This window comes from Schistocerca gregaria, chromosome 1, assembly GCF_023897955.1.
Source record: "Schistocerca gregaria isolate iqSchGreg1 chromosome 1, iqSchGreg1.2, whole genome shotgun sequence".
Lineage (NCBI taxonomy): Eukaryota > Metazoa > Arthropoda > Insecta > Orthoptera > Acrididae > Schistocerca > Schistocerca gregaria.
The window spans coordinates 1,174,317,980-1,174,345,504 of record NC_064920.1 but is presented as its reverse complement, the minus strand read 5'-3'; the positions used below and the strand labels follow the sequence as shown (position 1 = coordinate 1,174,345,504).

Below are 27,525 nucleotides of genomic sequence, written 5' to 3'. Positions count from 1 at the left end.
ATATTGAAGGGCAAGTTCCCATCCCTGGAGTTCTGATAGGTTGATGTGTCAGTGGGAAGTATCCAGATAACCCAGACGGTGTAACACTGTGCCAAGATGTGCTGGCCGTGCACCAAGGCATGTTTAGCCACAGGCTGATACTCATTACCAAAAAACACTGTCTGCCTGTGTCCATTCATGCGAATGGACAGTTTGTTGCTGGTCATTCCCACATAGAAGGCTTCACAGTGTAGGCATGTCAGTTGGTAAATCACGTGGATGCTTTCACACATGGCTCTGCCTTTGATCGTGTACACCTTCTGGGTTACAGGACTGGAGTAGGTGGTGGTGGGAGGGTGCATGGGACAGGTCTTACACTGGGGGCGGTTACAAGGGTAGGAGCCAGAGGGTAGGGAAGGTGGTTTGGGGATTTCATAGGGATGAACCAAGAGGTTACAAAGGTTAGGTGGATGGCAGAAAGACACTCTTGGTGGAGTAGGGAGGTTTCATGAAGGATGGAACTCATTTCAGGGCAGGATTTTAGGATGGTGTATCCCTGCTGGAGAGCCACATTTAAAGTCTGATCCAGTCCCAGAAAGTATCCTCTCACAAGTGGGGCACTTTTGGGTTGCTTATGTGGGAGGTTCTGGGTTTTAATGTATTGTTATTTAAATACATATGATATACTCAAACATATCAGGTTAGTCATTATAGTATTTGTTATTGCTTTCCCCACTGATCAGGCAGTGCTGCTGTGTTCATGGGAGCCAATGTTCAGAGGTTTCCACAGCAGATTGCTAATGAGCTCACACAGAACATTTTTAACTCTGTTTTGTGTTCTAAAAGATGATTATATCAGAGTGAGGAACTGCTTTTTCAATGTACACACAGTGGTTTTCATTTCAAAATACATTTAGTGTTATCAAGCAAACAAAAATGATTTTTTTATGTGAAAAGTTGATATGCTTCAAGTGGTGCATTAGGCTGGGAAATCATTTGATGACAAGAACCCAAACACCTGTGAGTGTAAGAACAGTACATAGTAACTGAAAAAAAGTATTGTAGTCAATATCAGTGCTATGGTTATAAAACAGAGCTGCAACAAGAGACAGTGAGGAGCATGGTGCAGAGAATCTCGTTATCCACCAGGCCTAAATCTCCGCTAATTTCAAGTTGCCGCCACTCATACCTCACCTGTCTTTCAACAACATCTTTGCCTCCACACTTCCGCCTTGACTTACATCTCTGCCCTTACTCTTTGCCTTTAAATATGTCTGCTTGTGTCTGTGTATGTATGGATGGATATGTGTGTGTGTGTGTGTGTGTGTGTGTGTGTGTGTGTGTGTGTGTGTGTGTGTGTGTGTGTGTGCAAGTGTACACCTGTCCTTTTTCCCCCTAAGGGAAGTCTTTCCGCTCCCGGGATTGGAATGACTCCTTACCCTCTCCCTTAAAACCCACATCCTTTCGTCTTTTCCTCTCCTTCCCTCTTTCCTGAAGAAGCAACCGTCGGTTGCGAAAGCTAGTAATTCTGTGGGTGTGTTTTATTTATTGTGCCTATCTACCGGCGATTTCCTGCTTGGTAAGTCTTGGAATCTTTGTTTTTAATATATTTTTCCCATGTGGAAGTTGTGTGTGTGTGTGTGTGTGTGTGTATGTGTGTGTGAGAGAGAGAGAGATGTCTGCTTGTGTCTGTATACGTATGGATGGATTTGTGTGTGAGTGTGTGCAAGTATATACCTATCGCTTTTTTCCCCCTAAGGTAAGTCTTTCCGCTCCCGGGATTGGAATGACTCCTTACCCTCTCCCTTAAAACCCACATCCTTTCATCTTTCCTTCTCCTTCCCTCTTTCCTGATAAAGCAACCACCGGTTGCGAAAGCTCAAAATTGTGTGTGTGTGTTTCTGTGTTATTTTATTGTGCCTGTCTACCGGCGCTTTCCCGCTTGGTAAGTCTTGGAATCTTTGTTTTTAATATTAACAGTGTGTCAGGTGAATATGCTGTGCTGGGACCGCAGTTATGCAGACTGACTGGGATGAGGGGATGTGTAGGGTGGAGTCACTGAAGGGAGAAAAGAGATGTGGAGTGTATGAAGAGGGAAAGAGGACTGGAAAAGGGTAGCTGACAGCTGTGATAGGTGGGAGGGAAGCAGCAAGTGCACAGGATAGGAAAGCAGCAGGTAGAGGCAACAGGTGCATGGGATACGAAGGCAACATGACATTACATGCAAACATGAAGAGGAGTGGGTTGGTAAGAAGTGACGGGACAGAGGAGGGGAAGACTGTGTAGAATAGAGTGTTGGTATAGGATGAGTGAAGTAAGGGTTCTAGGGTAGGGTGAAAGTGGCTGTGGAGCAGGTAGCTAGCAAAGACTGAGACCAGGAGGAGTACAAGAATTAAAAATGTGTTTTAAGGATAAATTCCATTTACATACCAGGTGTACCGATACAAAATGAGAGTTAAGATACAAATGTGTCAATGTTGTGAAATTTTTTTTTTTTTTTTTTGACATCTGTCAAAGATATTTAGTATGCATCAAGTCATGGAACAAACAACATCATATGATTTCATTGTGTTAACAATGTTGAATTTTGTACCAGGAAGTGATGATTTGCAGAAAGCATTAACTTTTTGTTTTCATTTGAAAAAAAAAAAAGTGCTGCAGAGACACATTGAATGCTTGCCGAGGCCTACGGTGATCTTGCTCTATCAGAAGCAACATGCAAAAGATGGTTTCAATGGTTCAGAAATAACGATTTTGATGTAAGAAATGAAGAACGTGTAAGACCACCAAAAAAGCTCGAAGACGTTGAATTGCAAGTAATATTGGATGAAGATGATACTTTGAGTCAGAAGAAAATGGCAGCAATGCTAAATGTTGCTCAACAATCAATTTCTGACTGTTTGAAAGCTATCGGAAAGATCCAAAATTGTGGAAAATGGGTGCCACATGAATTAATTGAATGAAAGATAGATGGAAAACCAAAAAACCATTTGTCAAATTTTGCTTCAAAGACATGAAAGAAAAACAATTTCGCATCAAATTGTTACTGGTTTTGAAAAAAGGATTTATTTTAAGAATCCTAAATGGGAAAAATCATGGGTTAATCTGGGACAACACCATCAACATCGTCTGCAAAACCAGATCGATTTGGCAAGAAGACAATGCTCTGTGTTTGGTGGGATCAAAGAGGTGTGTTGTACCATGAGCTTCTAAAACCCAGTGAAACTGTGAATACTAATCACTACAGACAACAAATGATCAATTTGAACTATGCATTGATCGAAAAAAAGACCAGAATGGGCCAGAAGACATGGCAAAGCAATTTTTTTACACGACAATGCACCTGCACACAAGGCAAAACTGGTTCAGGATACAATCAGAACACTTGGTTGGGAGCTGATACCCAGCCCGCCATATTCACCAGACTTGTCCCCTTCCAATTACCATTTGTTTTCATCAATGGGACATGCAGTGGCTGAGGAACACTTCGGTTCCTACGAAGAAGTCGAAAATTGGGTGTCTGATTGGTTTGCTTCAAAAGATGAACATTTCTATTGGTGTGGTGTCCACAAATTGCCAGAAAGGTTGTAAAAATGTATAGAAAGCAATTGTCAGTACTTTGAATAAAATTTTTTTACTTTTCAACCAAAATTAGTGTTTCATTTTCACAAAAAAATGCTCATTTCATACCAGTACACCTGGTAGATGTTGGAGTTGGTTGTGAAGCAGCCACTGAAAATGAGCACATTTAATTTATTAGCATGTTCTACCCCATGTGGTTATTACTGTTCTTGGCCACAGTTGGGTAGCAGTCATTAATTTGGATGGGCAGTTGGCTACCACAAACAAAGCTGTGCAGAAATTGCAGGAGAGCTGATATACGATACGACTGCTTTCGCAAGAACGCCTGCCACTGTTGGGACTGAACATTCCTGTTTCTGGACTGTGGGAGGACATGTTGAGTGAGTGTTTTCATCAGATCTTGCACCTTAGTATTCCGAAGGGATATGACCTATGTGGCAAAGGGTGGTAAGTGGATGTGACTTAAGGATGGACAAGAACATTGTATAGACTGGATGGTCACGTAACAGTGCAAGTTGGATCCATCCACTTGTTCTTACTTCATTCCTAATAATAATATATTTTTTCTTTACTTTATTTCATGTACTGAAGTACATATGTGTAATAATTATAAAAACAGTTATTTTCTTATTCTAGCTGGAATCCATAAAGTCTGATTACTGATGACATATTATTCAGATTACTGAACCTAATAAACTACTTGATTTGCTTGAAAGTAATTTTTATGAGTAAATTTTCTAAATTTGATGAGAGGTAAAAACATGTGTGGGTGGACTTTAGAATGAGCTAATAAGTAAATCTGAATGCTCTTAGGTTCCTCTTTTGATTACTTTTTTCAAAAACACCAAACTCAAAAGCTATTGATTGTTACAGTTTTTATCTTCTAGAACATTCCATTTGTAACTAGTACTTGTTTCCAAAATTAGGTTACCTAGTTTTATAGCCCCGATTTTACAGATTACCAAAATGCCCATTTGTACTTGGAAAATATGTAAGTTTACTAATTATTTAATCTAGAAAATTAGCCATTTTTTGTGGGAACTGAGAAATTCCATGCAAGTATACAGTGTATTCACAGAAAAACACAGAATTTTGTCAATTCTCACATCGTTCATTCAATAATCAAACTGGAGAAGTTCAGGAAAAGCAGTATCAGGCCAGACTTACCAGATGGGATGAGAAGGAAAGACTGATTTGAAACTCTGAGAGCTTGAAGGTAGAAGACAGGGTAATATGCAAGACAGAGATTACTGCTAAAACACTGTGCATGTTTTATCGAGAGTGAAAAGCTATTTCATTGTACGTGGTCATTCCAATGTAAAAGGTTGAACAGTGGTTACATAACAGCTGATATATGACCTGTGTTGTTTCACAAGTGGCTCTCCCTTTGATAGTATATGTTTTGCCAGTTACAGGGCTGGCATAGGTGGTAGTAGGAGGGTGCAAAGGGTAAGCCTTGCAATAGGGAAGGTCACAGGGGTAGGATCCATGGGGCAGGGACATGGATGCAGAAGGAGCATTGGGTCTGACAAGCATATTGCAGAGTTTGGGAAGGTGACAAACAGGTATTCTAGGTGTGGTAGTCAAAATTTCAGACAGAATTAACCTCATTTCAGGGCATAATTTTACAGAGTCATGGCCTTGTCAAAGTAGCTGATTAAGATCAGAATAATACTGAGTGACAAGTGATGTGCTCTGAAGTTGTTTTTTGAAGAGATCAGTAGTACCAAAACTGGATGTGATGGGCGCAGAAATCTGTTTTTGAACAAAACTGGTGCCAAAAATTAAATTTTTCAAGGTTGCATTTATTTTGCCATGAAACAGTATAAACAGGTGATGGTACTGTACACTGCTGGCCATTAAAATTGCCACACCACAAAGATGAGGTGCTACAGACACAAAATTTAACCAATGGGAAGAAGATGCTGTGATATGCAAATGATTAGCTTTTCAGAACATTCACATAAGGTTGGCACCGGTGGTGACACCTACAACGTGCTGACATGAGGAACGTTTCCAATCGGTTTCTCATATACAAACAGCAGTAGACCGGCATTGTCTGGTGAAATGTCGTTGTGATGCCTCATGTAAGGAGGAGAAATGCGTACCATCACATTTCCGACTTTGATAAAGGTCGCATTGTAGCCTATCGCAATTGTGGTTTATTGTATCATGACATTGCTGCTCGCATTGGTCAAGATCCAATGACTGTAAGCAGAATATGGAATCGGTGGGTACTGGAGGGTAATACGGAAAGCCGTGCTGGATCCCAATGGCCTCATATTACTAGCAGTCGAGATGACAGGCATGTTACCCGCATGGCTGTAACGGATCGTGCAGCCACGTCTTGATCCCTGAGTCAACAGATGGGGACATTTGCAAGACAATAATCATCTGCATGACAATTCAACGACATTTGCAGCAGCATGGACTATCAGCGCGGAGACCATGGCTGCGGTTATCCTTGATGCTGCATCACAGACTGGAGCACCTGCAATGGTGTACTCAACGATGAACCTGGATGCACAAATGGCAAAACCAGATTTTTTCGGATGAATCCAGGTCCTGTTTACAGCATCATGATGTCGCATTCATGTTTGGCGACATCGTGCTGAACCCACATTGGAAGTGTGTATTTGTCATCACCATACTGGCATATCACCTGGCGTAATGGTATGGGTTGCCATTGGTTACACGTCTCGGTCACCTCTTGTTCGCTTTGACGGCACTATGAACAGTGGACATTACATTTCAGATGTGTTATGACCCTTGGCTCTACCCTTCATTCAATCCCTGCGAAACTCTACATTTCAGCAGGATAATACACGACTGAATGTTGCAGGTTGTGTATGGGCCTTTATGGATACAGAAAATGTTCGACTGCTGCCCTGGCCAGCACATTCTCCAGATCTCTCAGCAATCGAAAACGTCTGGTCAATGGTGGCCAAGCAACTGGCTTGTCACAATACGGCAGTCACTACTCTTGATGAACTGTGATATCGTGTTGAAGCTGCATGGGCAGCTGTACCTGTACACACCATCCAAGCTCTGTTTGACTCAATGCCTAGGCATATCAAAGCCATTATTACAGCCAGAGGTGGTTGTTCTGGGTACTGATTTCTCAGGATCTATTCACCCAAATTGTTTGAAAATGTAATCACATGTCAGTATGTCAGTATAATATATTTGTCCAATGAATACCCATTCATCGTCTGCATTTCTTCTTGGTGTAGCAATTTTAATGGCCAGGAGAGAAGAAACAATGTAAAGACTACAGAGCATAAACAACTGCAACATGCATAATGGTAGACAAAAATGTTCTTCATTTTTTACAACTTAACGGAGTAGCACACACAATCTGACAACTGTTTAATGTGCTCAGTATGGGGTGTGGCCACCTGAAGTAGCAGTACAGGCCTGACAAGACCAGGGCATGCTCTGAATGATGTTATCAATCTCATATTGAGGCAGTAGGGCCCTTTCTCGCTGCAGCACTGCCCTCTTGTGTCAGAGAAAGGTTGGTGGATGCTGACGCATTGTAGTTTGTCTCCCCAGTGCATCCCATACATGCTCTATGGGATTCAAATCAGGAGAGCAAGCAGGCCATACTATGCATGTAATATCTTCCATTTCCAAGAAAACACCAACCATGCGTGGTCAAGCATTATCTTCCATCAGTACGAAGTCTGGGGCCACAGCACCCTGCAACAGCTTCACATGACATCCCAAGATCTCATCATGATACCTGACAGCAGTTAAACCTTGCCAATACACCTGTATGATTTCATAAAATGGTGTCCGAGTGGTCAACACAAACACTGCCCTCATTGTTAGGTATCCTCCTGGATATCAGTCTCTTTCCACAATGTCTGGATCCCAAAATCATGTTCCACATTACCTTCAGATGGGAATGCATCAAAAATCACTCTCCAGAACAAATCAAGGCTCATCTGTGAAAAGAACATTGCAAACTATTCGACTGCCCAGGTGGCATGTTGACAATTCCACTCTAGATGTTGCCTTCTGTGAAAAAGTATCATAGACATATATATATATAGCAGGTCGCCAACAATAAAGGCCATACTGCTGAAGCCTTCTGAACACTGTTGCCTCAATACAACACATCCAGTGGATGCTTGGTACCACTGTGCCCTTACAGCCAAATAATGGTCCTCTCTTTCTTATGCCACATGTGGTCTGCCTTTCCCCAGTCTTTCGGCTATACTTTCAGTCTCTATAACTAGTCACCACATTCAAGAAATTACAGAATGGTTCACATTAAACCATCGATCCACATCAGCTTGCAGCTGTCAATTTTTTCAGAGTCTGGTAAGCATCTTCTCTGTGTCATACTGCACCATCTGTGACTGTGTACACAGCAATGGTGGATGTGGAACTACCTGGTAAACACTACCCCTTCTGATAGGTGCCCTGACATCATTGTTGGCATGATTGTCCATTGACTGGAATGCCTTCTTCTGTTCAAAATATGATTGTACGAACATCTGTTGACAGTATGTATGATTATATAATTAATTATACACATGACAAGGAAATAGCAATTTGCTGTTTTAATTTTGGCCACCAGTGTAGGCTGGTGTGGTAATTATGTCATTGAAAGCTGAGGTGAGAATGGTGGTGTCTTGCTCTAAATACATTTGCACTGCACATAATGGCTCTACAGGACGGAACATTTGACATGGAAAGGATAGCACTGTCAAAATGTAAGTACTGTTGTTTGTCAGTAGATTTAATGTTGACAGAAGTGTTTAGCTGGCCTTCAGTGAGGATTAAATCAACATCAAGAAAAGTGGCATGGGATTGAAGATGCTGCCCGCAACTGCTGACCATCCTGCGCATTCTCAAACACTTCACATGGGCCACAGTATGTGTCTTGGCTTGTGAGGATGATGAAGGGCACCTACAGAGGTTGCACTCTCATTCTCTACTCCATGAATCCGTCCGTATGCATTTAATTTATGCTCACATCATCATTTCCTTGTCGGCATCGGAGCTGATATTAATGTTGTACCACTCTCATTCACTGCAGTGGTGAGGCGTAGCATTTTACATCATGGATCACACATAACAGTAGTGAACAGGAGTGCAGTAAGAGTCGTGCAGGACAGGTGGCATCAGGTGCCCAAATGTATGTAGTTTCTACGTGATCTGGTAGAAGTCACTAGCTGATGGACATTGTTTGAGCTGCAGTTGAAGTACTGTCATTTTTATTTGCAGTTCTGTTTGTTTAATTTTCAAATTGTTTATTAATTACTATAATAACTGTGTTTAGTTATAACAGTGAATGAAGATGTACTTTTGCATAAAGTTTTTATACTATACATTGAAGTAACTGGTCTTGTGAGGAATGTTTGAGAATGACATATGTGTTAGTCATTTGTACCAGGGAATTTGTAATTAACTATTTCATCAGTTTATGGTACTGGGGAAATGAGATTATGATTCTGGTAAAGCACTTTTGTTTAGAGAGAGTTAATTTTATATTTGTGGCTTTCCATAATTTATTTATTTTAAGTAACTGTTGTGATTCAATGACAAATTTTGATTGGTTCCCTATATATGCAGGTGACTGAGCAGGTTTGATGCTGCTTTCCAAGTGGCTGTGATGTTCCTCTGCCAATCAGAAATTGGCATATTCGAGCACAGTGTGGGAACTAAACTTCTTTTGTGTAAAGAAATGAGTAGAGTCATGGTTTGAATCTCATAATGTTCAGACCTTTTGATAGGTGCTCTGATGAAAGTTATAACTATTGCGATATTTGAGCACCAAAATGTTGGAGAAGTGCTATAAAGTGTGGAAGAGAGTTTGATTTAATGCAGAGTAAATTCAGAATTTTTGGTGACATTTTAAATATCTAAATTCTGTGTGGCATATTGCTCACTTGCAAACATGGACATTTTGCTATGCAAAACTGATTATAGCACCATTTGAACAAACTATTCTAAATAATAATAATGCCATGTGGCTAGGGCCTCCCGTCGAGTAGACTGTTCGCCTGGTGCAAGTCTTTAGAGTTGACGCCACTTCATTGACTTGCATGTCGATGGGGATGAAATGATGATGATTAGGACAACACAACACCCAGTCCCTGAGTGGAGAAAATCTCTGACCCAGCTGGGAATTGAACCCGGGCCATTAGGTAAGACATTCCATCGTGCTGACCACTCAGATACTGGTGGGGGACAACTACTCTAAAAGAGACAATCCATTTGGTAACTTTCTGTGATGGTTAGCTACTAATTACCATAAACTGGCTATGGTTATGAATGATATGTGCGTTTGGACTTTTCAGACTTTGTACAGCTTAGAGTAAGGCTTGGTAGTAACAGGTGTATGCAAGCTTCCTATAATAGAGTGGAGTTTTGTGCACATAAATCCCTTCATTTAACTATTAGTAACCTTCCACCAACAAAACAATTTTTAGTGTGACTTGTTGTTATGAGGTGTTCACCTGTTTTTTCTTATAGCTTTCACTGGCTGAGAACTGCATTTCAGTTACTTCAAGGGGGTTTGCATGTGAGAAGAGATTGACCACAAGGTGAGTGGAATATTCTTGGCAGCAGCATTGTGCCATGCCAATGCAGTGGATGTGACACCAAACAAACTTTTCCTTCGAGCAATTAATAAATCGACACTTTGCATCGATGTCATGGTCATGTTACCTACTAAACTCATCGCTGATGATTTGTCCATGAGGTCCTTCCATGTGGTTGATGTAGAAGACCCGGTACTTGGAACTGATTTCCTGATTCACTTTTGCCTGTCATCTGACCTGCTGTCATCTGCTTTAGTGCACCATGCTTCAGTGTGCATGAACTGCATGCTCAGTTGCTCCCTCAGCTCCTCCTTTTGCTCAGCCCTCTGATGATACCGATGTAGGTCTCACTGAGTGAACTTCTTGGGCAAACTGTCTTGTCACTTCCATCACATGGGTCCAATCCAAGTTCTCTGGAGTGAACAATCTTCTCACTTGCAAAGAAGAACTGAACCATGTGACAGTAATTTTGAAACTGATTAACATGCGCACTTTCTGGGTACTATACAGCCTAGATAGCAATAACATCTGTGACAATGCTAAAAGACAGCAAGGCCAGAGATGATTATTAATAACCAAACCAGTGCACACTAATTAATTAGAAGCTTTTTGTCTGTGATGAGACCTGAAAGAGGCCAAATGCATATGACAACTTGTACAAAAGGTGTATGCACACCAAGAATTATTAACCTTGTGAATGTATTACGTAAAGGTTGTGTGTGAGAATATATTTGGGACAGTTTTAAAAAGTTCTTTGAATGTTTGTTTATTAGTCAATGAAAGTACATAGTAATACATGTTTGAACAATCATGAGGACCTGCAAGGATACCAGTAATAATGGAGAGAAACTGCAATGTGTCATCGCCTTGTTGAAGAGGTATAAGAAATCACTTGAAGAAGGGACATAAGAACATTTTTAATTTTTATATCTATTATTCATAACAAAATCTTATGGTTCAAGTTTTTCTTCATTAGCTACAGTAACTGATTAGACAGCTGAAATCTCTCCTTTATAAGCTAATATATTCCAGAACAATCTTAAAAATTCATTTAACCCTTTAAATAATATTTTCCTTATCATCTCGAAATCCTTTTCCATAATTTTAAAACAGCATGGCCCCTAATGCATCATAAATTGCACCACCTCCCGCCACATACACTACACCTTGATAAGGCTGCAGGGGATGAACTTCTGTGCGCAGGCATTGTTCAAATGTCGGACAGTAATTGCTCCTCCCCATACACTTAGGCCCCAACGAGGATGGCACAGTGGGCCTCTGCAGTGACTGTCATCAGCTTGATGCAAATACTGTAATAGACAATTATCTTATCTCACATATTCAAGATTTTGCCCATCTACTTAGTGATGCATGCATTTTCAGTGTTTTGGGCTGCCACAAGACATACTTACAAATACCGATGGAACGGAATGACTACCCAAAACAGTCTTGATCACTCCCTTTGGACTTTACAAATTTTGTTACATGCCTTATGGCCTCAAAAATGTGTCTCAAACTTGGTAATGTTCCACAACTCACTTCTCTTTAACTACTCTTACTGCTACACATGCCTAGATGACATTCTCATTTTCTCCTTCTCTAACAATGAACATGAGGTGCACCTAGATATGGTACAGGACTGCAGGTATGTAATGGAGTCCAGATTAAACATGATGAATCACAATTTCAATGCACCTCTGTTACATTTCTTGGGTACACTGTCTTCTGTGATAGTATACGTCCTTCTCAAGATCAGACCAACTGCATTCATGGTCTACTACTTTCTGTGACTTTTCGCGAATTGCACCAGTTTTTGGGGACCATCAGTTTTTACAGACACAATCTGCCAATGGCGGCAGGTTATGGATGCATTAGCTGGCAAACAAACTTCCAGTAATTGCCAGGTACAGTGATCTGACAATATGATGAAAGCTTTTGAGGATCCCAAAACAAATCTAGAACATGCCATCACTCTTGCCCATCCCTTACCAGATGCTCACTTCTCTATTATGGTGGACACAAGTGATTTCGCAATAGATGTTGTTCTTTAACAACACCCTCAAGACACAACTCAGTAACTATGTTTTTGTTTTTTCCAAAAAAACTATCTATGGCTCAGCATTAGTGTTCAGCTTTCAACAAAGAATTCCTAGCAGTATGAGGTTGTTAAACTTTTCTGCACCAACACTGAAGGAAGGAATGTAACAAATTTTGTGGATCATCCCCCTCATGGACATTATTCACAATCCTGCCAGGTTTTTGGCAGATGGATCTCATCTCTCAGTACACGATGAACATCCAATATATCAGTGGTTCAGGAAATATGGTGGCTGATTGTGCGACATGTATCAATGCTATTTCATCTGTTACTGATTTTGATGAATTGGCCCGCTTATGGGACAATGATAATCAGGGCTCTTCCACTTCCCTACAGACAGTTCCTTGCAACCTACCAGGCTCGATCAAACTGTTACGGTGTGATACGTCCATGGGAGTCGCTTGGCCTATTGCCATGACTGCTATGTCACCAGGTTTTTAATGCTTTGCATTATATTTCATACCCTGGTGCTAAACTACTGTGTGGCTTGTAATAGAATGCTTTTTGTAGCCAGGGTTGAAGAAGGACTGCTGTGTGTGTGCTGGCACTTGCATGCCATGTCAGCACAGCAAAGTTGGCATACATCCAGCTCCCCCCCCCCCTTCCCCCAGGGAAATTTGTTGTTCCTGGAGGCCATTTCTGATATATGTGCCTATGTCTGTGTCTGTTGGTTTCAGGTAAATCTTGTCAATCATTGACCATGTTACATGGTGAGTGGAGATGATCCCTCTAGCGGACATTATGGCAGATTCTGTAGCACAAGCATTTGTAACTTCCTGGATAGCTAGACTCAAGTGCACTACATCCATCACCACTGATTAGGGTATACAGTTTGAATCATTGTTATTTAAGAAACTCTGCAATTTTGTGCTACAGCATAGCATCCTCATAATCACTGACTCTGTTGAATGGTGACACAGGACTCTGAAAGTGACCCTCATATACCTCAGTAGTGAGTGGTTTGGTGACCTCCCCTGGGTCACATTAGGAATCAGCATGGCTTATAACGCAGACTTCCGGGCGTCACGTGCCGAGAGCCTGCATTATCGACAATGCTGCTGCAACAGTCAACTTATCTGACCTCTCAGCTCTAGTTGAGTGTGACATGTCACTCACAGCTGCCATCTGTATGTCTACCCCATGACTATGTAACTGCCTCCCCCCACCCCCTCCCTCCCCCAGTTTTCTTACACTCAGCTTTGGACTCATGCTAGTTTATTATGTTATGTGATGACACTTTAAAACTAGCTTTGCAGCTGCCTTACTCTGGTCCATATTGTGTACTGACATGAACAGCTAATACTAAGGACATCCTCATCAACAGCCAGCGTCGGACAATTGCAATTCAGCAGGTTCAATCAGCCTGGATGATCGAGGAATCCATCCCACCACTACATCTCAAGATGAATTCCCCAGGGACCAGCCATGTAGATGTTGTCGAAGTTCCAGTTATGAATAAATTCTCCTTGTTACCTGAAGTAGGAAGGGAGGAGCCAAAAACAGGAGTAGTTGAAAGTAGGGTGCAGCAGACTACTAAAATTGGTAACAGCATTAGGTCGGGAAAATCTAGTAATAGGAAAAGAAAAGTCTTGCTGCTAGGTAGCAGACATGGGAGGGGTGTAGGCCAACTAGTGCAGGAGAAATTAGGAGCAGATTACCAGGTTACGAGTTTGTTTAAGCCAAGTGCTAGGCTTAGCCAGGTGATAGAAGACATAGGACCACTCTGTAGGGACTTTGACAAGAATGATGAGGTGATAGTAATAGGTGGGGCAGGAAACAGCCTGGCTAAGGATAGGAATTATGATATTAAGAGTGACCTGGATAAAATAGGAGCTGCAACAGGCTGTACGAATGTGGGTTTTGTTGAGGTATTGCAGCGTTACGATCAGCCCTCGCTTAACCCTTCTGTGTGGCGAGTTAACAGAGAGTTGAGCGAGCAGCTGCTGGACTGTGCAAAAACACACATTTATACAGTGCCTGTTGGTAGCATTGGGAGATGGGGATACACTTGACATGGCCTGCACCTAAATAGTCTAGGGAAGGATAGATTAGCTGATTTAATTGTAGGTCGTCTAAAGGGGGCCACTAGCACTCAAGGCAAAGCCCCAGTGACCCGAAAGGGCACAGGGGCACCTTTTTTAGGTTGAACAAGATGTCCAGACAGGCAGCTATTAAAGGTAAAAAAATAAATGGTTTGAATAAAGGTAGAGGAAACAGTTGTGTTAATATATTTCACCAAAATATCAGGGGATTAAGGAACAAAATAGACGAACTGATAATTTGTTTTGAGAATATTAAAAATACAACAGAAGTTGATGTACTGTGCCTGTCTGAACATCATATAACTACACAAATAGAAAATGTAAATATTAATGGGTATAAACTAGCAACTTATTTTTGTAGAGACAATATGGAGAAAGGAGGAGCTGCCATTTATGTTAAGGGGGAACATGGTTTTAAAAACATAGAAACTGTAAAATTCTGTGTAGAACAGCACATTGAAGTATGCGCTTGTGAGCTTGAATTGGACAGTGGTAAATTCATAATTGTGACTGTGTATAGGTCCCCACTTGGAAATTTTCAAATGTTTCTTAAAAACCTAGATCTCTTGCTGCGTTATCTGTCAGAAAAAGGAAAACACATTATCATTTGTGGAGATTTTAACGTAGATTTTCTTAAACACTCAAGCAAGAAGAACGACCTTGAACTATTACTTTGCTCTTACAATCTGACATCAGTCATTGATTTTCCTACTCGTATTGTACAAGACAATAGCACCCTGATAGATAACATTTTCATAGACCAAGATAAATTAAAAGAAGTAAGCACCTATCCTATTAAGAACGGGCTTTCTGATCACGATGCACAGCTAGTTTCAATTCATGACTTTGCTCCATACAGTAATGTGAAAAAAACAAACAAAATAATACACCCAATTAACCATATAACAATTCAATAATTAAAGGAAAGCTTGAAACGGGTAGACTGGGAGGATGTTTATCGGGAACCTGATGCAAATGTTAAATTTAACTTATTCCATGATAAACTTGTGGGTATATTTGAAAGCAGCTTTCCTAAGAAATTAGTGAATCATAATTCAAATAAACTTGATAAAAAACCATGGTTGACTAAAGGGATTAAAATTTCTTGTAGCCGGAAATGGGAACTATACCAAGACACTAGAATAAGTCGAGATGAAGAAAAGCTCAACCATTATAAGAAATATTGTAATATACTAAGGAAAGTTATAAAAAAATCCAGAAGTATGTGTATCAAGTCTGAGATTAGCACCTCTGATGACAAAGTTAAAACAATATGGAATATCGTTAAAAGGGAAACAGGGCAACCAAGGTCACAGGACAACAGTATTACTGTTAAGCACAATGAAAAGCTTATAAATGAAAAATCACAGGTTGAAAATATTTTTAATAACCATTTTATAAATGTAGTGGAAAGTATAGGCACTAGCTGCTCACCAGACAGGGCAGAACTCTATATGAAAGAGGCATTCCCGGCGTAAACAAATGAAATTGAAATCCTACCCACCTCACCGTCTGAAATTAAGAAAATAATAAATTCACTTAAGAATAAAAACTCACATGGAACTGATGGTATCTCCAATAGAATACTAAAATCTTGTCCACACCTGATAAGTCGAGTTCTTAGCCACATATGTAATAGCTCCTTGAATCAGGGAATATTTCCTGACAGATTGAAATATGCCATAGTTAAACCCTTGTATAAAAAAGGTGACAAGACAGACGTCAACAATTATCGTCCTATTTCACTTCTGACATCCTTCTCAAAAGTGTTTGAAAAAGTAATGTACTCAAGAGTAACTTTACACATCAGTGGGAATAACGTTTTAACAAAATGTCAGTTCGGTTTTCAGAAAGGTGTTTCAACAGATAGTGCTATACATGCTTTCACTGATCAAATTTTAAATGCTCTGGATAGTAGAACATCAACAATTGGGATTTTCTGTGATCTCTCTAAGGCTTTTGATTGTGTGGATCATGAAATCCTCTTAGATAAGCTGAAGTACTATGGAATGAATGGTTCAGTACACACAGATGGTTCACTTCATATTTAACTGGTAGAATGCAGAAGGTTGAAACAGTAAACCCACATAGTACACAAAGGGCATCAGATTATTCAGACTGGGGATGTATCAAGAATGGGGTACCACAGGGTTCTGTCTTGGGGCCTTTATTGTTTTTAATATATGTTAATGACTTGCCTAATTATACTCATGAAGATGCAAACTTGGTTCTCTTTGCAGATGACACAAGTATTGTAATCAAGCCTAAAAAGCAAGAATCAGCTGAGGAAAATGCAAATAATGTTTTTCAAAGAGTTATTAGGTGGTTTTCCACAAATGGACTTTCATTGAACTTTGAAAAAACACTGTACATACAGTTCAGTACAGGGAAAGGCATAACACCAGAAATAAATATAGAGTGTGGGGGAAAATCTTTAGCTAACGCAGATTGTTCAAAATTTCTGGGTGTCTGTATTGATCAGTTAAACTGGAAGACACACATTGACAATCTACTGAAACAATTGAGCTCAGCTACCTATGCTATTAGTGTCATTGCAAATTTTGGAGACAAGCATATCAGTAAGTTAGCTTACCATGCATATTTTCATTCATTGCTTTCTTACGGAATCATCTTTTTGGGCAATTCATCACTAAGAAAGAACGTATTTATTGCACAAAAACGTGTTATCAGAATAATGTCTGGGGCTCATCCAAGATCATCTTGTAGACAATTATTTAAAGAATTAGGGATATTGCCAGTAGCTTCACAATATATATACAGCCTAATGAAATTTGTTGTTAGTAACCCAGATCACTTCAGAATTAATAGCACAGTCCACAGCTACAATACTAGCAGACAGGGTGACCTTCACTACCGTTCATTGAATTTGACATTGGCACAAAAGGGGGTGAATTATGCTGCCACAAATATTTTTGGTCACTTGCCAAACAATATCAAAAGTCTGACAGACAACCAATCGGCATTCAAAAGTAAGTTAAGGGAATTCCTGAATGACAACTCCTTCTACTCCATAGATGAATTTTTAGACATAGGCTAAAGAAATACAGTAAGTATTAACAATTGTACCGTATATAAGACTAACAAAGATTATTTGGGATAAATGAATCTTTTGTACTTTGACACGTTCCACATCATTACGAAAGAATCGTGTTCATGATCCATGGAACAAGTAATATAACTAACTAACTAACTAACTCACACGATGACCTCAAACCAGTACCTACTAACCCTCTGCCTGTGCTTCAACCAGATCTTGTGCATGCTGAGCCTGTGCCTGTCAGTCACTCAGTGGTTACGCATGATGAGCCCCCTCCCTTGTCTCATTCAGACTTTGCATGATATGTTGCCTCAGGTTCAAAAACACATTGCATGTGACATTACATCTTGCAAGTACTGCCACCTACTGTTCCCCCAGTGTGTTCTATCACTTATCCCAAGCTACAATATTGTGATTCAGTAACAAGGTTTCCTTACAGCTCCAAGATGGATCATTCTACATCTGTTATGTGAGGGACACTTCGCTTGAGGTCTCACTCACTTCACATGTAACCATCCTGTGCACAGCCCTCATTCCAGACGAGGTGGATGCATCTGGAATAACAGCAACACTCAGCACCAATGGGATGCTCAACGATATGTTTACCCCTCTTCAATGCTCCTCTGACACCATCACCTCCTGTGCTGGGCCAGTTCACACATGCAGGGTGACCAGTCCATCCTCTATGGGAAATGAAATGTTCCACCCATGTCTTTCATTTGGACCAGCTATGGCATGGGTTGTCATGCTACCTTGCACAATCAGCGAACACCTGTCGAGTGGTCCACAGCACCTCTGTATTTGACAATGCCAATCCCCCCTCCTAAGTGCTCTGTGGTTCTGGTGAAGGGGTTGGAGAGAGGCGGGATGACAACCATCAATTGTCAATGACAATGGAGGAGGGATCAGGGGTGTGTGAGGATATGGCATGGAAAATCAGTCTGCAGACTAGTTTGGGGGATAGTGACTGTCTGTGAAGGCCTTAGAGAGAACTTCAGCATACTGGACAAGGGACCAAGGGCAAAGGCATCCTGTCCTCATTCCTCCACATCTTCAATACCTTCTCTTCCATGTGCTTCACTTGATCCTCCTCGGCCTAACAAGGCACTTTTCCTGGACACTGACCTCCACCTCACTGATGGCTCCATCCATACTTTTGTCCCTATCACATCCACAAACCATCAACAGTACCTGCATTTTGACAGCTGTCACCCCTTCCACACCAAAAAACTTACTCCCATATAGTCTGGCCTACTATGGGCAGCACACCTGCAGTGATGACAATTCCCTTCCCCAGATTCAGGAGAGTACCACTTATCATGTGGCATGTCTTCTTCTGCACTTCAGGTATTAGACTTTTGACTGTTACATTGGCCAGCTCTTCCTTTTGGCTTTCCAGGTTTCATCACCCTACTGGATTATAATTTCTGACCTTGTATGGTATATATGAGGATACTAAAAGGTAATTCAGTACATAAGCAGACATGACACTCTAATCATCGTGAGGGATTGAAATGTAGTAGTAAGAAGGAATAGAAGACAGAGTTATGGGAGAATGTGTTTTGGTAGGAAAAATGAGAAAAAAGGAAGACTAACTGAGTACTTCAATAAAATTTGGCTAGTAATAGCCAACACTCTACTCAAAAATTGTAAGAGGAATAGGTATACTTGGAAAAGGCCCAGAGATACAGGAAGATTCAAACTGGATTACATTATGATCAGGCATAGATTAAAAAATCATTACTGGATTACAAGGTGTGCAAAGGAGCAGATGCAGACTTGAATCACAATGTAGTAATTGTTATGCGTCAGGATGGTCTGAGCATTATCAACCCCATAATATGTCAAGATGATGATGCAGGATGATTACTAGCCAACACGTGTAATGAACCAGTTTCTCAGCTGTTGTAGAATCATAAATGCAATGGTAAGAACATGTTCATTCAGCAGAATTCATACAGCTAATGTAGACAGAGTCCCACTGATGTGCAATGACCCTGGAGGGTAGAGCTTGCCCAACAAAATACGCAGCAGTGTGAGGTGGCAATAAGGATGCCAGGCTGGAAAGCAACCACAGCAATGGACTGATGTCAGTACCTCAGTGAGTGTGCAGCCAGATCAGGTCTGCAGATGCCAGGTGCACAGTGACAGCAAACTCAGGTGTGGGCCAGCCATACCATGAGGAATAGATGTAGAGAGTATCCAACAACTTTTAGTGTGTCAAGTGCAGATTACGAACCAAGGAACCCCTTGGAGGCACCAGTTGTCAGTTGATGTCAGCCTTCAGTAGGCTCCAGTTTTGGTACCAGTTCAGGACCCGGTAGCATCAGAACTAGGTGCACCCCACAGATCAGCAACTGTTGGAGGCAGTGGCTAATTATAGATGAGTCTGGATCTCCAACACCGGGTCAATGGCTGGTTCAGAAGCACCTGTGGCTATCATTTATAGCCAGCATGCCTTAGTATTGTTAAGAAAATGCTCCACTTCCAGTCACATACAGGGCGCAGGCATGAAGTATTGGGGCTCGGTGTGTGGTAACCACACTTGCCAAAGTGCCAGCATGTGCTGGATCACATGACTGTAGAGTGTTGAGCCAGCTTGGGAAGGTGGTGGCAAAACGTAATGATGAAGAATGGACTGAAATTTAAGAAAATCATCATGAAGTTGGATAGAAATGAAATACTGAAATACTGAGGAATGATGCGTGAAAAAACCCCTCAGGTATCAAAAGAAACACTTCAATGATTGACAAAAGGAGGAAGTACAAAAATGTTCTGAGAAAGGAAAACATCAAATTAGGTCACTTAGAAATCAAATAAACAGGTAGTACAGGGAAAGCAAGGTGAAATGGCTGCAAAAAAATGTGAAGAAACTGAAAAAGGAGTGGCTGTCAGAATGATGGCTCACTATATAAAAAAGTAAAAACAACTTTAAGTGAAATTAAAATCAATGGAATCAACATTAAGAGTGCAATGGTAATTCAACTGCTAAACAAGGAGGAGAGAGTGGGTATGTGAAAAGAGCACACTGAAGGCCTCTATGAGAGGGAGGGCTTGTCTGTTGACAGGACAGAAGAAGAAATAGGAATAAAATGAGAGCCACTATTAGAGACAGAGTTTAACAGAGATTTGTTAGATTTGTGATCAAATTGTACAGAAGGGATAGATAATACCCCTTTGTAACTTTTAAAATCGCTGGGGAGCAGCAGCAATCAAATGACAATACAAGCTGGTGTGTAGAATCTATAAGACTGGAGACGCACCATCAAGCTTTTGGAAAAATGTCCTGCACTCAATCCCCAAAACAGCATGGACACATAAGTGCAAGAAATATCCCATGATCAGCTTGACAGCTCATGCATCCAATCTGTTAATAAAAATAATGTACAGAAGAATGGAAAAGAATATTGAGGGTCTGTTACAGAGGATACCAGAGAGGCAGTTCTGACATTGTGATTAACAATGAAAGATAATTTCATAGGATTTGCCTATCCAGAAAAAGCATTTCACAATATAAAATGTTGCATGGTGTTCAAAAGTCTTAGAATAATAAGAGTAAGCTATGAGGAAAGATGTGTAATATACAACATGTACAAGAATGAAAAGGGAACAGTAAGAATGAAAGGCCTAGAAGTAGGTACCAAACACAGGCTTAAATTTCAGAACAAAACTGCAGAGAATGTATGTCTCGAGCACAGTGAGTGTATGGTAGTGAATTATCGACTGTGAGAAAACCAGAAAACAAAAGAATCAAAGCATTTGAGATGTACTACTACAGAAAATTAGGTAGACTGATAAGGAGTGAAGAGAGTCTCTGCATTAATGGTGGATAAATGAACACATGGAAAACACTGACAAGAGGAAGGGATACGATTGTAGGACATGTGTTAAGACATCATGGAATACCTTCTGAGGTATTAGGGGGAACTGTGGAGGATAAAAATTGTAAGGGAAAACAGGGATTGGAATACACCTAAGAAACAACTGAAGCTATAGAATGCAAGAGCTATTGTCAATGAAAAGTTTGGTGCAAGAGAGGAAATCATGGGGTTTCATATCAAATCAGTCAGTAGACACAAAAATCGCAAAACAAAATTTAAAAAATAACAGTAGTCCACCAAATTTCACTCTGTCACGAAGTTCACTTCATTTCCTTCTGTTGCTTCAGTTTTGTTTCTTATATTAAATAAGTGTAGTTCCTTCCTAATGTTGGCATTTCTTTATCCATCTCCTCTGATATAGCCTTTCACAGACCTAAGAATTCTCATTTCATCTGCTTGGATTTTACTCTCTCATCATTGTAAATGACCCAAGACTCACTTCAGAAGAGTAATTGAGGATGGCCATTACTTTATAAATCTTAAATTTCCCCTCCCCAAAGACATTTTCAAACTTAGTTACTTCCTTGGCTATATCTTTATCCCATTTGTATGTGCTACTGTTCACCAATATTTTAGTTTTTATGTGGACTCTTTCTATAAGAGCCATCTGTTGTAGTTTTCTTTGCAGACAAAGTCATAGAGCAGTCTTCAGCTATTTTCCTAAGAAGGTACATTTCTCTTCGTAGGTCATTCTCTTTCTGTGCTAAAATGGGGACATTCGCTGGTTGTTGTTGTTGTTGTTGTTGTGGTCTTCAGTCCTGAGACTGGTTTGATGCAGCTCTCCATGCTACTCTACTCTGTGCAAGCTTCTTCATCTCCCAGTACCTACTACAACCTACATCCTTCTGAATCTGCTTAGTGTATTCATCTCTTGGCCTCCCTCTACAATTTTTACTCTCCACATTGCCCTCCAATACTAAATTGGTGATCCCTAGATGCCTCAGGACATGTCCCATCAACCAATCCCTTCTTGTAGTAAAGTTGTGAAACAAACTCCACTTCTCCCCAATTCTATTCAATACCTCCTCATTAGTTATGTGATCTACCTATCTAATCTTCAACATTCTTCTGTAGCACCACATTTCGAAAGTTTCTATTCTCTTCTTGTCCAAACTATTTATTGCCCATGTTTCACTTCCATATATGGCTACACTCCATAAAAATACCCTATTGGCCATTAAAATTGCCACACCACAAAGATGAGGTGCTACAGACACAAAATTTAACCAACGGGAAGAAGATGCTGTGATATGCAAATGATTAGCTTTTCAGAGCATTCACATAAGGTTGGCGCCGGTGGTGACACCTACAACGTGCTGACATGAGGAAAGTTTCCAATCGGTATCTCATATACAAACAGCAGTAGACCGTCATTGTCTGGTGAAACTTCGTTGTGATGCCTCATGTAAGGAGGAGAAATGCGTACCATCACATTTCCGACTTTGATAAAGGTCGCATTGTAGCCTATCGCAATTGCGCTTTATTGTATAATGACATTGATGCTCGCATTGGTCAATATCCAATGACTGTAAGCAGAATATGGAATCGGTGGGTACAGGAGGGTAATACGGAAAGCCGTACTGGATCCCAATGGCCTCATATTACTAGCAGTCGAGATGACAGGCATGTTACCCACATGGCTGTAACGGATCGTGTAGCCACGTCTTGACCCCTGAGTCAACAGATGGGGACATTTGCAAGACAACAATCATCTGCATGACAGTTCAACAACGTTTGCAGCAGCATGGACTATCAGCTCGGAGATCGTGGCTGCGGTTATCCTTGACGCTGCATCACAGACAGGAGCACCCGCGACGGTGTACTCAACAATGAACCTGGGTGCACGAATGGCAAAATCTCATATTTTTGGGATGAATCCAGGTTCTGTTAACAGCATCATGATGGTCACATCCGTGTTTGGCGACATCGTGGTGAACGCACATTCAAACTGTGTATTCGTCATCACCATACTGGCGTATCACCCGGCGTGATGGTATGGGGTGCCATTGGTTACACGTCTCGGTCACCTCTTGTTCACATTGACGGCACTTTGAACAGTGCACACACATTTCAGATGTGCTACAATCCGTGCCTCTCCTCTTCAATCCATCCCTGCAAAACCCTAGATTTCAGCAGGATAATGCACGACTGCATGTTGCAGGTCCTGTACGGGCCTTTCTGGATACAGAAAATGTTCAACTGCAGCCCTGGCCAGCACGTTCTTCAGATCTCTCACCAATTGAAAACGTCTGGTGAATGGTGGCAGATAACTGGCTCATCATAATACACCAGTCAGTACTCTTGATGAACTGTGGTATTGTGTTGAAGCTGCATAGGCAGCTGTACCTGTACACACCACCCAAGCTCTGTTTACCTCAATGCCCAGGCGTATCAAGGCCATTATTAAGGACAGAAGTGGTTGTTCTGGGTACTGATTTCTCAGGATCTATGCACCCGAAATGCATGAAAATGGATTCACATGTCAGTTATAGTATAATATATTTGTCGACTGAATACCCATTTACCTTCTGCATTTCTTCTTGGTGTAGCAATTTTAATGGCCAGTAGTGTACTTTCAGAAATGACTTCCTGACACTTAAATCAATACTCGATGTAAACAAATTTCTCTTCTTCAGAAACGCTTTCCTTGCCATTGCCAGTCTACATTTATATCCTCACTACTTCGACCATGATTAGTTATTTTGCTTCCCAAATAGCAAAACTTCTTTACTACTTTAAGTGTATCATTTCCTTCAAATACATTCCATTATCCTCAATTTGCTTTTGTTGATCTTCATCTTATATCCTCCTTCCAAGACAATATCCATTCCGTTCAGCTGCTCTTCCAAGTCCTTTGCTGTCTCTGACAGAATTATAATGTCATTGGCGAACATCAAAGTTTTTATTTCTTCTCCATGGATTTTAATACCTACTCTGAATTTTTCTATTGTTTCCTTTACTGCTCAATATACAGATTGATCAGGGAGAGGCTACAACCGTGTCTCACTCCCTTCCCAACCACTGCTTCCCTTTCATGTCCCTCAACTCTTATAACTGCCATCTAGTTTCTGTACAAATTGTAAGTAGCCTTTCGCTCCCTGCATTTTACCCCTGCCATCTTCAGAATTTGAAAGAGAATATTCCAGTCAACATTGTCAGCTTTCTCCAAGTCTACAAATGCTAGAAATGTAGGTTTGCCTTTCCTTAATCTATTTTCTAAGGTAAGTTGTAGGGTCAGTATTGCCTCACGTGTTCCAGCATTTCTACGGAATCCAAACTGATCTTGCCCGAGGTTGGCTTCTACCAGTTTTTCCATTCAGCTGTAAAGAATTCACATTAGTATTTTTCAGCTGTGACTTATTAAACTGATAGTTTGGTAATTTTCATACCTGTCAACACCTGCTTTCTTTGGGATTGGAATTATAATATTCTTCTTGAAGTCTGAGGGTATTTCGCTTGTCACCTACATCTTGCTCACTAGATGGTAGAGTTTTGTCAGGACTGGCTCTCCCAAGTTCTAACGGAATGTTGTCTACTCCTGGGGCCTTGTTTCGACTTAGGTCTTAGAGTGCTCTGTCAAACTCTTCACGCAGTATTGTATCTCCCATTTCATCTTAATCTACATTCTCTTCCATTTCTATAATATTGTCCTCAAGTACATCGCCCTTGTATAGACCCTTTATATACTTCTTTCACGTTGCTGCTTTCCCTTCTTTGCTTAAACTGGGTTTCCATCTGAGCTCTTGATATTCATACAAGTGGTTCTCTTTTCTCCAAAGGTCTCTCTAATTTTCCTGTAGGCAGTATTTATCTTACTCCTAGTGAGATAAGCCTCTACATCCTTACATTTGTCCTCTAGCCATCCCTGCTTAGCCATTTTGCGCTTCCTGTCAATCTCATTTTTGAGATGTTTGCATTCCTTCTTTCCTCCTTCATTTATTTCATTTTTATATTTTCTCCTTTCATCAATCAAATTCAGTATTTCTTCTGTTACCCAAGGATTCCATATAGCCCTTGTCTTTTTACCTACTTGTTCCTCTGCTGCCTTCACTACTTCATCCCTCAAAGCTACCTATTCTTCTTCTACTGTATTTCTTTCTCCCATTTCTGTCAATTGTTCTCTTATGCTCTCCCTGAAATTCTGTATAACTTCTGGTTTAGTCAGTTTATCCATGTCCCATCTCCTTAAATCCCCACCTTTTTGCAGTTTCTTCAATTTTAATCTACAGTTCATAACCAATACATTGTGGTCAGAGTCCACGTCTGCCCCTGGAAATGTCTTACAATTTAAAACCTGCTTCCTAAATCTCTGTCTTACAATTACATAATCTGTCTGTTACCTTTTAGTATCTCCAGGCTTCTTCCATGTATACAACCTTCTTTCATGGTTCTTGAACCAAGTGTTAGCTATGGTTAAGTTATGCCCTGTGCAAAATTCTACCAGGCAGATTCCTCTTTCATTTCTTAGCCCCAATCTATATTCACCTTCTACGTTTCCTTCTCTCCCTTTTCCTATTCTCGAATTCCAGTCACCTATGACTATTAAATTTTCGTCTCCCTTCACTATCTGAATAATGTTTTTTATCTCATCATACATTTCATCAATTTCTTCGTCATTTGCAGAGCTAGTTGGCATATACACTTGTACTACTGCAGTAGGTATGGGCTTCGTGTGTATCTTGGCCACAATAACGCGTACACTATGCAGTTTGTAGTAGCCTACCCACACTCCTATTTTTTTTATTCATTATTAAACCTACTCCTGCATTACCCTTATTTGATTTTGTATTTGTAGCTCTGTATTCACCTGACCAGAAGTCTTGTTCCTCCTGCCACCGACCTTCAAAAATTCCCACGATATCTCACTTTAACTTGTCCATTTCCCTTTTTAAATTTTCTAGCCTACCTGCCCGATTAAGGGATCTGACATTCCACACTCCGATCCATAGAATACCAGTTTTCTTTCTAGTGATAATGACATCCTCCTGAGTAGTCCCCACCCGGAGATCCGAATGGGGGACTATTTTACCTTTGGAATATTTTACCCAAGAGGACGCCAACATCATTTAAACAGTAAATCTGCATGCCCTCGGGAAAAATTACGGCTGTAGTTTCCCTTTGCTTTCAGCCGTTCACAGTATCAATACAGCAAGGCCATTTTGGTTAGTGTTACAAGGCTAGATCAGTCAATCATCCAGACTAGTGGAGTTAATATCTTGGACCTACTAATAACAAACGGACTGAACTTTTCTACTCTGTAAGTGCAGAACAGGAAATCAGTGATCACAACGCCTTTGCAGCATCCCTGAATATGGAAGTAAATAGGATTTTAAAAAAGAGAGGGAGGTTTACATGTTTAGCAAGTGTAATAAGAGGCAGATTTCAGACTATCTAACAGATTAAAACAAAAATTTCTGTTCCGACACTGGTAATGTTGAGTGTTTATGGAAAAGTTCAAGGTAATAGTAAAATGTGTTTTAGGCACTCTGATATTACTTTTAATCTTCTATTCAGGATCCTGGGGTAAGCCTTGTACGGTAATCCAATAAACCAGACCCTCAATTACTTCTGTCTCCCTTTTAAATGGCAGTATAGCTTTTGTTTGTTTTAAATCTCTTGGTATGTCTGTGCTTCTTAAATACATATTGAATAGGTGTACCAGTCTTGGATATAAAGAAATTCCACTGTATTTAATGAGTTCATTGTAAGTGCTGTCCATGTGTGTAGCTTTCCTGTTTTTCAAGGCCTTCATAGCCCCTGTCACCTCTTCTGTGCATAAATCACATACACCTTGTGAGTTTATATTTTCCAGTTCTCTCTTTTCAATCTGTCCACCTGCATACCAAAGTGATCTGTAGTATACAACCCATTGACACTCTGTTCTATGTTAATAATTTGTACCATTTCTCTATCTGTTTCTAAGCATTTTCGTTATCTTCTGTGAATTTAATCTTTGATTTTGCTTATGAACTGTTCACCGGATTCTTGGTGGGCATCTTTTAGCACCTTTTTAGCAATGTTACTCTTCTATTTGTAAATCTGACAATTTTCTTCTGTCAGGTTGTTAAAATAATTGAGATAAGTTTTGTATTTGAGCTTTATGATTGCTTTAAGGTCAGGTGTCCATATTTTGAGGCCCTTTTTCAATGTATCTTCTCTTTTCACCCAGTGTTTCCTGAGCAGCCTTCATTACTACTATTCTTTTAATGTTCTATTCCTGCCAGTATCTTCTACTGCTACAGTCTGCTTAGCCACCTCAGTTACAGGTCTCTGACACTTGTCTTCATTAACCCTTTAAGTGGACATGACGGATATATCTATCCACGCT

The 27,525-nt window shown here is 40.5% G+C and overlaps 1 protein-coding gene across 1 annotated transcript in view; it reads right to left on the bottom strand.

Annotated features, from left to right (window-relative positions):
• Positions 1–27,525, bottom strand: part of LOC126284410 (serine/threonine-protein phosphatase 6 regulatory ankyrin repeat subunit C-like) — a 312,174-nt gene that overhangs the window by 199,534 nt on the left and 85,115 nt on the right. The window lies entirely within an intron of this gene.